Source organism: Sus scrofa, chromosome 1 (genome assembly GCF_054392235.1).
Source record: "Sus scrofa isolate SSC_HxYL_T2T_F1_AM1 chromosome 1, Sscrofa_HxYL_maternal_Yorkshire_Landrace_v2.0, whole genome shotgun sequence".
Lineage (NCBI taxonomy): Eukaryota > Metazoa > Chordata > Mammalia > Artiodactyla > Suidae > Sus > Sus scrofa.
In genome coordinates, this window is record NC_139383.1 from 189659555 (window position 1) to 189674314 (window position 14760).

At 35.5% G+C, this 14760-nt stretch overlaps 1 long non-coding RNA gene across 2 annotated transcripts in view; it reads right to left on the reverse strand.

Moving 5' to 3' along the window:
* LOC110262098 (uncharacterized) overlaps positions 1–11893 on the reverse strand; it is a 286132-nt gene extending 274239 nt beyond the window's left edge. The window contains exon 1 of one of the 2 annotated variants that reach the window (XR_014841505.1): positions 11800–11893. This is a non-coding gene — a long non-coding RNA (uncharacterized LOC110262098). The remainder of the gene's footprint in view (positions 1–11799) is intronic. The other variant, XR_014841499.1, reaches the window with a different exon arrangement.
* Positions 11894–14760: the final 2867 nt, after the last annotated feature.

The window sequence follows — 14760 nt, forward strand, 5'->3', positions numbered from 1 at the left end:
ATGAAAGAATAAGTTTATATCTCACTCCTTTGATGTTATATTAGCTTAGATTTGGTACAATTTTACACAAGCATTTAGAAACTAAAGGCTGGTTTTATAGTTAAAATAACCCCTGGCAAGTAAGGCAAACATTAAGCCCTATGCAGAGCACTGAATATCATAAACCATTTCAAGAGTAGATAAATAATATGCTTCCTCTGCTAGAGTGCCTCAAATCTGATGCCGTTATCCAAGGTTATCTACATGTAACTTAAAGGAATGGGTGAAAATAATGAAATTCAGAAAAATCACTTATTATTTTTTAATCAACCCGATGTGTTTACCAGATAATTTATAAACTGTATCTTACAGTGCTCATTTTTCAACCTCTTTTTCAATACTTGAAAGGCATCTAATTTATATTTCTGCCTTTTATGTATGGCATAGATAAAAGTAAGGGAAATCTATCTTTATAAAAGAAATTTTAAACATTAATGATTTCTATTTCTGCACAGAGCCATGATGAAATAATTAGTACCAAACTTACACTCCTAACAACTAGCAATTAGACCAGAACTACCTTCTCTACATAGAAAACCAGGTCAGACAAAGAATGGAGGATTATGGTCCCTGAGAATATAAAAACAAACAAGATGAGCCTTATAATCATTATGGATTTTTTTTCCTAGATGCAATGAGCATTTACATATGTTTGTGGATTTTCTATTATATTTTATTGTCTGCCTTTCTACTCAGACACTAGTATCAGGCTATTGTTAATGACTATAGACCTAATATATGCTTTAATAAATAAAGCATCTAGTATACACATACATACAACACATTTCTAGCTGTTCTTGCTTATTTACTTTTCATATGAACTTTGGAATCCATTTTTTCCTGACATAAAAATATCCTGTTACCATTTGCATTAAAATACTATTAAATATATAAATTAATTCATCCAGGGGAAATTGATAACTTGTTTTCTCCAAACTCGCTATGAGTTTTCATTTCTTGGAGTCTTCTCTGAGTCTTAGGGTTGAGGAGTGGGAAGAGTAGTCTACCAAAGAACCATGAAGGAAATATTTACAGGGCACCTACTGTGTGCCAGGCACTGTGAAACGTGCTGATCCATATATGACTCCACTTAATGTTAAATTGCTGTCCAGGAAAAGTTATTAGCATGAAGAGCTGAGGTTCTTAAAATGTGTAATGATAAATATAGAAAGATTGTTAAATGTCCTGAGCTGCTGCAAAGCATCCCGATGCTAGAGTCCTTATAACAATGTACTTGGAAAAGCTGTTGTGAGTTCAACGGAAAGTAGAGAAAATCTGTAAAGAGACAGATAAAAGTAAGATTAAGTTGAAATCATGCACTCAGAACTCTGCTGACTTTGTAATGAAGCCAGTACCTGGAAGTTACAGTGTAGGGAATTAATAACGTTTCCAAGAACAAGAAGTTAGGCTTTGGCATCAGCAAAGTTACTTATAGCCTGAAGCCAATGCAGAAAGAAGTCCAGGGACTCAACTGGCCTTTACCCTCAGTGAAATATTTAGTCATAAAAATTTCACTTGCCCACGAAGAGAACTACAAGGAAACCTGATTATTTCTGCTACTCTTCTTGAGGAGGGTGTGCATGAATGGATATTGCTTAAGAATGATATTCCTGGGTGGTTTTTATAGGTATCATTCATTGGATTAATTCACACTTTGGGGAGAGATTTTTATTATTAATGTTGCTGAATTTTTTTCAAATGTGTTTGTTGCATCTATTTTGATAATATGAATTATTTCTTTTAATCTATTATTGATTTGTTAATTATCCTTGCATTCTTAGGATAAACCCAACCTGGTGATTATGGACTGTTATTCAACATTCTGCTGAAATTAAATTTCTAAACATTTAATTTAGGAATTTTGCATTTAGATAAGTAAAGTTTTGCTCATCAATTGCTTTTTTATCCTATCCTGGACTACACTATTATCATGGGGGAAAAAATCACAAAAAAATCACTCTCACATGATTTTTTAAGATATGAAATCTACTAAAGTTACCAATTTATTAATTTACAAAAAAATTCCCAAAATTCTGTAAAGAATGAAGTTAGATGACCTAGGTTGGCTATTATCTTCCATGAGAATTAATTACTTAGTATGATAATTTCTAGATCATCCATCTTGTTGCAAATGGCATTATTTCGTTCTTTTTTATGGCTGAGTGATATGCCATTGCATATATGTGTTACGTCTTCTTTATCCATTCATCCAATAATGGACATTTAGGTTGTTTCCATGTCTTGGCTATTGCAAATAGTGCTGCTATGAACATAGGGGTGCATTTATCTTTTTAAATTTTAGTTTTGTCTGGATATATGCCAAAGAGTGGGATTACTAGATCTTATGTTTACCTTTTTTTTTTTTACTCTTGATCAAGCATGCCAATAATTAAACTATTTTATTATTATTTTCAGAATACCAGCTCTAATTTTGTCGACCTTCTCCACTGTTTCTTTTCTTTCTATTGTAATAGTTTCTGCTGTTATATTTATTAGGGCTTTTCTTCTACCACTTCATTTCCAGAGTTAAATGCTTACCTGACTAATTCTTAACCTTTCTTCTTCCTAAGAATAATACACTATACATTTCCATTAGACTCTATTTTTGCTACATTCCTCAAATTTGATTTTTAGTATTTTTATTATCTGATATCAACTTTTATCAAATATGTTCTAATATTTATTAAATATAAATGTCACCCTGTGAGGTATTTAGGACATGTTAATTTCCAGACATTTGGGGTTTTTAAGTTACTTCTTTTACAGTTATTAGATGCATTGTCATCAAAGTATATGACTTAGTGATACCAACCTTTTGGTGTTTTTGAGACTTGGTTTATGGCATCAAACAATTTTTACAAACATTTTTGGCATGAGTTTTGTTAACTGTGATATACAAATCCTTTATAACCTAACCAAATATTTGGTTTGCTTCATCTACTTATTAATCAAAGTAGATTAAACTCTCCATAATTGTAGACTTTTTAGACTTCACATATTTTCATCAATTTTTCTTTACATACATATTTTGAGATTACAATACTAGGAGCATAAGACATCATTTTCTATCTTCCTAAGAATTGTTCTTTGTATCATTATATCCCAACCCTCTTTATCCTTAAAGTGTATTTTTGGTGAAATAAATATAGGCTTATCAATCTTCTGGTTAATATTTACCCAGTATGATTTTCTCAGGCTTTAACTTTCCCCTTTTCTACGCTTTATGTTTTAGGACCCTCTGAAGAACTTGGAATAGTTTTATTTCCTGCAAAACTGACAAGACAATCTGTCTTTTAACTGTGAGCTTAGTCCCTTTGGATATATATAGATAGAGAGAGTCTTTTTTATATTTTTTGTTTTATATTTATGTATATAGTTTTATTATATATATTTATATATATAATTTTTTCATCTTTTTTTTAAGGGTTGCACCCACAGCATATGGAAGTTCCCAAGGCTAGGGGTCAAATCAAAGCTACAGCTGTCAGCCTACACCACAGCCGCATAATTCCTGCCCTGTCCCTCTTCTGCTCCAAAGCCTCCAGTTGTTTCTCATCCAAACACCCAATATAAAAATCTCTTCATCACCCGCCCCCTTTTCCTCATAACTTCACTTCCCACTACCCTTCTAGCTGATGCTGATGCAGCTCTGACTCATCACACATGCCAGGAAAGCTCCTTTACTGGCATGCTCCCTTCTACTCCTTCCGCCTCCCACCTTCAGACTGATGCTCAAGCATCACCCTCTCAGTGAAGCCCACTCTAAGCCTCTCTTTGACACTGCAACCTTTCCAACCTAGCATGTTTTATTTCTGCTTTTTTTTTTAAATTCTCCTTAACATGTATAATCACCTGAAGTACTATGGGATTTTTAACTCTGATAGTTGTCTGTCTCTCCCCTCTAGAATGAAATTGCCGTGAGGGTTGTGACTTTTGCTGTTTTTCTCACTGCTATATTTCTTGCACTTAAAATATTTGCCTCACCATAAATACTTTTTTAATGAATGAATTAATAGCCTTTTGTAGGCCTTACTTACTACTGTTCCTTGGTATTCTATTTCCATCATTATTTATAACCAAGTGAATACTTACTACTACCATTGTTTTTTACAACCTTATATTTTGATTTACCATATGTTTCATAATTTGCTTGCCTAGCATTTTATTTTCCTTCTCATACTTCCTTCCTGGGTATGACTTTTTTTCCCACCTATAGTATAACCTTTGGTTGTTTTTGTAAAGTCTACTGGTAAGAAACTCTCAGGATTTGTCTGAATATGGTTACTTTGCCTGCAATCTTAAATCATAATTTACCTAGGTTATAAAATTTCTGATTACAATGGGAAGGAAAAGTATGTATACATGTATGTGTAACGTGGTCCCCATGCTGTACAGTGGAAAATAAATAAATAAATAAAAATAAAATAAAATTTCAGATTAATAACCTTATAGATCATCCTAATTTTTAATGGTTTCTAATATTGCTGTTGATAAATTAGATGACATATATCACTCTCTTTGTAGTAATCAGCCTTTACTCTCTGGTGATTTTACAATTAAAATCATCTCTTTGTCTTCAATTTCATTTTAATATTCCAAATGTGAATTCAGCTTAATTTATCTCGTGTTGGGATTCATTGTAATTACTGAACCTTAGAAGTTGTGTCTATGAAAATCCTCAAAGTTTCTGGAATATTCTCAATTATTTTCTATTTCAATAAATCCCTCCCCATTTCTCCAATTTTCTCCATCTATGGATATTTATGTTCAATTAATATTCAGTGATCCTTGTTTCTTAGCCATATTTTCTCTTTATCTCTCAGGCTGTATTCTTGAAAACTCCTCCAAATATTCCCCAGAAGTCATGAAATCCCTCTTAAGCTATCTCTAAGTTTATCTTTAAGCCTTTCTACTGAACATTTTTTTTTAATTTCTAGCAACCAATCATGTCATTTTTTAAAACTTTGCCTGTTAATATTTTTTCTTTTCTGTATACATCTAATTTTTTCATTATTTTGATAATTTTAAATGTTTATATTTTGATTTATGACTGATATTTGTAAATCTTTAGGGGTCATGCCTATATTTGTTATGTCTGCTGAGTCATTCCTGATTTTTTTTTCCCTAGTAATTTTGGTAGTTTGGGATCATTAGTTTATACTGAGCAGGGCTTTATCTGTCTGTTTCCATAGAAACAATAGGCATCTATTCTCCTGGTTATGCCAAAGAAAATCTGTATTAATTTTCTGAGGTTACACATTTGGTACATAGGAAAGGAACTCCTCACTACAAACTCTTCAGAAACAGGTGTTTATTTCCATATGTTCTACCTACTGTCAAAAACCAAGTTTGACCAACATGTTTTGTCATATTTCCTAACCAATTGCATTTTTCCCCCATTGGATGATGTTATGAGGGTACAGGTCTATGAAGGTATTGGCTTTTCATAAGAAACCCAGTTCCAACTTCCCCTTTTCATCCAAAGCCCTGTCTCCTCTCACCACACAAGTCTTAAAATTCTGGGCTCCTCATTAACTGCTGTTTCAGGCCCATGGTTAATGAATCAGTTTCCTTCCTAACTTTTAAGAGCTGGCAATGTTCTTTATTTTTTGATTCCTAGGTCCAGAATTTTAAAGATATCTTTCTATTTTATATACTTATAAATATTTTGTAGTGGGAGTAACTTCAGGTTTTCTACTACCATATTCCTGATAGCCAAAGTTCTTTTTTACGGTCTCAAACATGGAGTGAATTTCACGGACTTTACATCAAAGACATTTGATTTGAACAAGGATTAGGAATCAGTGCCAAGGTTCCTACAGCACATGGGAGATAATAATGAGAAAAAGCCCTGACACACTTCAGTATCATGTGCTTCAGTGTGAAGGAACCTTGAAGAAATGCCCAGAAAAGAAGCAATTTATTTATAAACCTCAGCAAGAATTCTACACATCCCATACCTGCAGTCCTTATGCAGAAGGCACAGTTTTTAAGAAGCATTTTCTTGAATCTCTAATTCATTGTATCAATATATCAAGCTTCTCTCAAGTATTTGCCCCTTATCCTTTTCTTTGAGAGTCTTAAATTTTAAGCATTCATAAGGGAAATTAGTAAGAGTTGGAGGCATAATTACACATGGTCCTAGTGACATTGTTCTGAAGCTATGTCAATTTCTAAACATATATATTTACTATTAATTAAAATACATGCTAATAATACTTTTACTCTAAGACTGAATATATCCAATTATAGTTTGTAAACATCTCAGTTATAAATTCTATCCTTTATACGAGTGTTTTCATTTTGCAGGGTATATTTTCCCTGTAAATTGTGAAAATAGGTTGCAACTGTTCATTAACTGGGACACTTATTTATATACTCTGGCATAACTTGGAATGTTAATTAAAGCAGTGCATGTTTCAAACATACATTTCCTTTCCAATAATTACTGAATTGGTTGGGAGAAGAGTGCATATCTGTATGGTATAATGAAATTTATATACGCTATTCTTTTTTCAGTGATATAACATGATTTCACAGACATGGGGCATTATGCCTAGTAAAGGGATATAAAGAGGTTCATAATACCAATTTCAAAATTTGCAAAAGCTCTGAAAACTGACAACCTTGTTTGGTAATTCATTTGGCAACAAAACCCAACCTGAATTCTTTTAGTGATAAAATGTAATCTCAACTGATACAAGCTCATTTTACCCACTTAATGTGACTATTTACACATTTTACTATTGAGTAGAACACATTACCTCAAACCATGATGAGGTGTTACATCATACACATACATGCAAAGTTGGCATGATATTATGTGTCTAAAATCCGAAAAGATTCACAGTTGATTTAATATTTTCAAGTAATGGGTTGTGGACCACTATTAAGCAAGTATAAAAAACTATCAGTAATACTTTTTAAAAAGCTAAAATATGTGTGATTTGGGGAACCATAAAAATTGGCTCAAGAGAACTGTCATGAATCACTATACTTCCTTGTACAGAGCTTAGCAAAAAGATGAATATACATGGTAATACATTATGAAAATGTAAGGCAAATTAGTTGTAATGCTGTAGTGAATACTATTTTTAAGCATATTTGGAATTAAAATGTAAATTAAGTAATCAATATGGCATTTATAGCCACTAAAGGATGGTTGAAAAACTAGGAGAGTAAGCTCCTTAGAGCTATATAAATGTTTTGGGGTTTTCACATTTTAACTCAGTATTTCTCAGTGGCAACGTTATTGATATTTGAATTCAGAGCAGTCTTTGTTGTGGGATGCTGCCGTGTGTCTGTAGGATGTTCAGCAGTACCCTGACCTCCACCCACTAGGTGCCAGTTGCACACATTTTGCCCAAGTTCTAACAGTCAAAATGTCTCCTGACATTGCCGGATGTCCCCTAGGTGGCAACTCAGCTGACACATAGTCTTAACCCAACTTTCATATAAAACTTTATAGTTTAGAAAAGTAGTTTTGCTAGGTAACCATTGACTCAACCTGCCCACTTCAGCCGGCAGGATAATAACTGCTTGCGCATGAGATGCCTCACAACAGGAGGTCATATAAGGAACATAGAACTAACAAGCCTTCACCAACCTAAAAATCTGAGAGGGGCTAAAACAAGGGAGGAAGTCCCAGCCCATAATATGTCCTGCCAATCTCCCAGAAACCCTTGCACTGGAGAACTTTATTGAGGATGAGTGGCCAGGGACAACCCAAAGAGCTAACTCCACTTCTGTAAAACATGAGACTGTGAGCTAAATCTGGCTTCCCTCACCCTATTATTCTCTGTCTGGGTGGCCCTTCCCAGTAAAGGCATTTGCTTTGTCAGCATGTTTGTCTCTTCCATTTATGAGCATTAGACAGGAGCCTAATCCCAGGTCCTGAAAGAAGTCCCTCTTCCAACATCAGTTTTGCATATATGTTCATTTTAAAATGTCACAAAAAACTCTATGAGGTAGGTATTATGCTACCCAAATCACTGATGAGGAAACTAAGGCACCGGAAGATTAAAAAACTTGCCCAAACCACACAGCTACTGAGTTATCAGCTGGGACTCACCTATCAGCTCAACAGCCCCTCAACCATGTTCTTCCTTTGGCATCATCTTTAAGAGGGTACTGGGTCAATGAAACATCATGCAGACCATCTCTGATTTTTTTTTAAGTAGAACGATGCATTTTAGAACATGCATTAAATCATTTAAGCAGATGACTACTTATGAAAGCCACTTGTCTCTAGGCCTAAGCCATAAGCTGATCATAGGCATACCAAAGAGAACCAGGTTTTCTCATACTTATAACTCTTGCTAAGCAATGACTCTTGTGGGTAAGAAAAACCAGCAACATAAGCTGGTTTTAATAACCTTGTGCCATAGAAATCACTTTGCAGCATCTTACCAATAATCCCCAACTATAAAATTGCTTAAAATAATTCCAAACTTATATCTTAAAATGGAATATTACAATGAAGTGTAATAAGAGTGATCCAAGAAAATTAGCATTCAACCCAGAAAATTAGTTCCCAATGGCTCCAGCTGTTTAAAATTCTGTTTAGAGAACAGGTAGGATCACATTGCCTTAAATACATAATAGGAATGCATTTCAATTGCATGCTTATCTCCAAGGCTTTAAATCTTCATGAAGTTTATTTGACACTGAGCCTGATAAGGAGCAGCACAACTACTGAAGCGGGTGCACAGTCAGTCTGAGCTCTTTTCCAAATCACTATCGACAATTCCAATGAAACCTGAAGGAGTTGCCACACTACTGATGCAATTTCATTTCCACATGTCACATTTATGTCAAATTGTTTACTCCCAAGAGATTTTGTAATTCACAGTTCAGAAGCATAATTTTCTTTTCCATCAAACTAAAATGATTAAGCAGTATTTTGTATGACAGCTGTATTCTACATTGTTATTCTTATAACTGATGCATAAGCACACACACCCAGCATTCTGTAATAGTCACCAAAATTATAGTGTTTTATTTAAAAGTCAAAAGGTCAGTTGACTAGACCCTTTGTCTGCCGCTTCTGAATCTTCAACTGAACAATAACTCTTGTCACTTATTTAAAATTCCAATAAACATAATGTCAATATAAAAGTACAAGTCCGAGTTCCTGTCATGGCTCAGCAGAAACAAATCTAATTAGCACCCGTGTGGATGCAGGTTCAAGCCCTGGATTTGCTCAGTGGGTTAAGGATCCTTCATTGCCATGAACTGTGGTGTAGGTCATAGATCCGGCTCAGATCTGGCATTGCTCTGTCTGTGGCATAGGCCAAGCTGCTACAGCTCCAATTCAACCCCTAGCCTGAGAACTTCCATATGCTGCAGGTGTGGCCCTAAAAAGACCAAAAAAAAAAAAAAAAAAAGTACAACTTAAATGTTTTGCTAGTACCTTGAAATCTAACAGTTCTTGAATTTCTGTTTTATTTTTTATTAAGACATTATAAGACGTTATTTTTCAGAGCACTTTCAGGCTTATAGCAAAATTAAGAGGAAGGTCGAGAGATCTCCCATATAACCCTGCCCCTATACATGTACATATGAGCTCTGACCTTGTGACTTTTAAATAAAACCCTCTAATTTTGGTGACTATTACATTTGTTACATGTAATGAGCCTACACTGACACATCATAATCTTCCAAATCCGGAGTTTATGTTCACTCTTGGTGTTGTACATTCCATGGCTTTGGAGAAATGAATAACGGCATGCATCCAGGATTACAGTATCATACAGAGTATTTTCACTGCCCTAAAAATCCTCTGTGCTTGACCTGCTAGAAACCATGATTTTTTTTTTCTTTGAAACCATTGATCTTTTAACTGTGCCCAGAGTTTTGCTTTTTCCAGAATGTCATATAGTTGGAATCATACCACATGTAGATGTTACAGCTTGAATTTCACTTAATATGCATTTTATATTTCTTCCTTTTTACCACTCAATAGCTCATTCCTTTTTAGTGCTAAAAGTTATTTCATTGTCTGGAAGTACTGCAGTTTATTTATCCTTTTACCTACTAAAAGACATCTTGGTTGCTTCCACATTTGGGAAATTATAAATAAAGCTGCAATAAACATCTGTGTGCAGGTTTTTCTGTGGACATAATTTTTCAACTCCTTTGGATAAAAACCAGGGAACACAATTGCTAGGTCATAGAGTAATAGCATATTTAGTTTTGTAAGAAACAGTCTTCCGAAGCAGCTGTACCATTTTACATCCCCAACAGCAATATATTAGAAAGTTCCAGTTGCTTCACATTGTCACCAGATTTTGTTGTCAGTGTTCCAGATTTTGGCCATTCTAATAGGTATGTAGTGGTATTTCATTGGTATTTTAATTTGTGGCCTCCTGCTGGCACATGATGGGGAACATCTTCCTATCCTTATTTGCCATCTAAGTCTTTTTTTTGTTTTTTGTTTTTTTTTATTTTTTTATTTGTATTTATTTATTTGTTTATTTTTGTCTTTTTAGTGCTGTACCTGTGGCACATGGAAGTTCCCAGGCTAGGAGTCAAATCAGAGCTATAGCTGCCGACCTATACCACAGCCACAGCAATGTGGGATCCGAGCCATGTCTGTGACCAACACCACAGCTTATGGCAACGCCGGATCCTTAACCCACTGAGCAAGGCCAGGGATCAAACCTTAGTCTTCATGGATACTAGTCAGTTTCATTAACAGATGAGCCACGTGAATTTCTGTCTAAGTTCTTTAGTGAAATGTCTGTGAAGGTCTTTAGCCCATTTTTGTATTGATGTCTTACTCTTGAGTTTTAATTCTTTGTATATTTTGGGCAGCAGTGCTTTACCAGATGTGTCTTTTGAGAAGCCCTAAGAAAAGTTGGCTCTTTGAACATTCCATTCAACTCTTTTCCTTTACACTGGGAAACTGGGAGCTGGGGTTTTTCATCCACTTGCTCTTGCCAAACCAGAGGGAGAGGGCTTATGACAAATGCCGGCCCAAATCCCCACCTCTATTCTCACCTATCCCCAGGCAATCATATTATATGAGGTCCCATCAGCACTCCGGGACAGGCAAGTCAGAAGGCAATCCTTCAGCCAGCTCCCTGAAGAGTTGTAACAGGAGATGCCTGGATAAACTCTTTCCTTCCCCAGGGGAAAGTAGGTAGAAGTGTCTTCTGTCCACTCCCTCCTGAGCTGGGGCAGAGGTACCATGTCATAAATCAGCCCACATGGCCTTCTCCATTCTCCCCAGGCAGCTAGCCTTTGCCATACCCTTCAGATCTCCCAGACTGTCCTCAACGGAGAACCCTCAGAAAAGTTGGGATGCTGGATCTGTCAACCAATTCTTTCCCTGAGAAAAGCTGGGAGCTGACACCTGAAATTCTCAGTTTCTGATAATACCATCAACATTGCCTCTGTTTTCAAGATAACCAAAGACACATGGCTCCACAGCAAAATGGAACATCACAATACATTCTTCACCCATCATTTTAGCAAATAGAACTATTTCATCAGTTTCAGTGGCATAGCATACGTGGAACTGCTAAGAGCTCAGGAAGGAAAATAGAAAAATCTATCAAGTCTACTGTTTCAAATAAATGTTTTCCAAAAGCCAATAAAATCATCTTAAATATGCCAGTTCTCCAATTCCAAAATCTACTGTCCTTTTTAATAAGTTTATGTAAGTTTAATTTTTTTTTCTAATTTCCCATCACTGCATGCAGCTTAATTTTTGAAAAATCATTTTTGGTAATAAACCTTATTGAGGATCTAATGTACCTCTCCTCCTCATTCCATTCCTAAGAATCACGTTTCCGTGCACTCTGCTCCGCAGCATGCTCTGTTGAGTCCATCAGTCTGTTACTACAAACACTCACAGAGACTTCCGGTTACCAGGACCTGCACTAACTTCTGAGCTCATCTGGCTCCTGTCCTACCCCCAGCAAAAGAAACAGAACTCTCAATTCAGCTGCCAACCAGGGTCTACATCGTGCTCAGCCTCTGGATCAAATTAGCTTATTTCACTTCAAAGTTCTTTCACTTCTATGGTTATTTTTCTGCTACAGTGAAAAATGTTTTCAAAAGGATGTTATCCAACTTCAGTTCCTAAATGAAAAGATTTCCTAGCTGATTTTAATTCATTGTGAACTGATAATATTCAACAATACAAACTAAGTATGAGAGTGCTTCTCTCCTCATTTATCAGGATTTTCCTCACTTATGTGAGAATGCACCTGGAATACCTTCAGAAATATATTCTTATAGGCACACACAAAAAAAATAAAATTTCCATTATATTTACATAATAACCAGGCCTATACTTCTAACCAAGAATATTGTCAATATTCACTGGTGTTTTTTACTATATATGTGTTTTCTGCAATATCTATACCCAAAAACTTACATGAAAACACATGTGCTAAATTTGAATAATTTTATGTCAACAGGGAGTATTAACAATATAGAAATTCTTAAACACTTTTACATTACTTAGAAAAGATGAGAAATGTGATACGGTTGGTACAAGAAACAAAATCCAACAGTTCTTTAGGACACCGGCTTCCCTCAGAGTAACTCATTAAGTAATTTATTCACTGAACCTGGACTAGTAGACAGCAGTCCACTTATCCACTGCTTCACTTACTGTGCTTTCAGTTACCCTCTCAACCACTGTCCAAAAACATTTAATGGAAAATTCCAGAAATACACAATTCATACACTTTAAATTGTGCTCCATTCTGAATAGCATGATGAAACCTCATGCCATCCTGCCCCATCCCTCCTGGAATGTGAATTGTCCCTCTATGTCCAGCAGATTCTGCCCACTGGTCAATGAGTAGCCATGCAGCTTCTCAGATAACCATCGAGTTTTCACTGGGTTTGTGTTCAAGTAAATCCGTATTTTACTTAATAATGATCCCAGAATGCAAGTGCCGTATTGCTGGGAACTTGGATGTCAAAGAGAAACAGTAAAACACTTGCTTTAAGTGAAAAGGAGAAAGTTCTTAACTTAATAATAAAGAAAAAAAAGTCATATGCTGAGGTTGCTAAAATTCACAGTAAGAACAAATATTCTATCCATGAAACTGTGAAAAGGAAAAAGAAATCATGCTAGTTTTGCCATTGCACCTCATACTGCAAAAGCTATGGCCACAGGGTATAAGTGCTTAGTTAAAATGGAAAGGCATTACATTTGTACAATAAGCTATTCTGAGAGAGAGAAGCCACATTCCAATAAATTTTATTACATTATATTATTAAAACTGTTCTATTTTATTATTAGTTACTATTGTTGATCTCTTACTGTGTCTATAAACTATTTTGAGTATGTATGTATAGGAAAAAACACAGTCTCCACAGGGTTGGGTGCTATCTGCAGTTTCAGGCAACCACTGGGGATCTTGGAATGTATACCGCATGGATAAAGTGTGTGTGGGTAGGTGGGGGGTTACTGTACAAAGAATGTTTTTAAACAAAGAACATACCAAGGTAAGCAAAGGTTCCTATATGCCTACATCCCCAAAGGGGGTAGGATATAAAGATCTGTAAGCTTTAGATCCTTGAACCTGGGTTCAGAGCACTGGTTTATCACAGCATCTCATGACCTTTGGCTAATCACTAAATGATCCCAAGTCTCAGTTTCCAAACTATAAAATGGGAGTAATAATGTCTACCTTCACTGCAGACATGAGAAATGAGTTAAATTTATGTAACAATCAGGGCACATTGTACACCTGTAGCTCTTTTCAACTACAAAAACAATTTCCCAAGTTGTACCCTGAAGACAGTAAATTACTTCACCTGTGTTTACTTATTACTTGACAATTGTTATTTCCTTTGAATAAATTAATCAGATCAAGTGTACCAATTTATAGGTTCTACTCCAATCAACAATTATTTAACATATTTAAATTAAAATGCCAACATCCTAACAACAAATGATTTTTTTAAAAAAACACTGAATTATTCGAGTACTTAGCAACCCCTTTTTAAGCTTGCTATTCAAGTTCTTTTCCTCCCCATCCTCTGAGAAGGGCTCTATCTTGCCAAAAGAGGTCTTTGGACTTTCACAGTACAAAAAAAAAAAAAAAAAAATGAAGAAAGGTAAAAGCATCAGAAACAATCTAACGCAAGCTGGGGAAAATATACTGGAGAAGAAAAGTGTGTAATCAAGTTAAAAAATGTGAGGGAAGTGGACTGGGGAGAAAATGGTGAATTAGTAAGTAATGCTGTAATTATGGAGATCCTAGTGTCAAGTTCAAGAAAACTCACAAGTTGGTATTAATTTTGGAATTAAAACTGTTATTTCAATCATAAAATGGTGCATATATATGATTAAATGCCACCATAAGTGTTATGAGTCAGAAGGCGTCGTGGAGGACATGGAGGGGGTGAGGAAGAATACAAAAGACTTCCCCAAGGGAGGAGTAAGAGGGTAAACTAAGTATGAAATCAAACTTTTTTTTTTTTTTGCCACACCCATGGCATGTGGAAGTTCTGGGGCCAGGGATTGATCGAGGCCATGGCAGTGACTCAAGCCACAGCAGTGGCTGGATCCTTAACCCACTCTGAACCTGGGAACTCCAGAAAAGAAAAACATTTTTTATTCACAACAGTAGCAACATGTATATGAGGCTTACACTGCACCAGGCTCAGCTCTGAGCAGTTCTCATGTACACACTGACTCTTAAGCTTCCCAACCACCCTCTGAAGTAGGGGAAATTATTTTCCACATTTTAC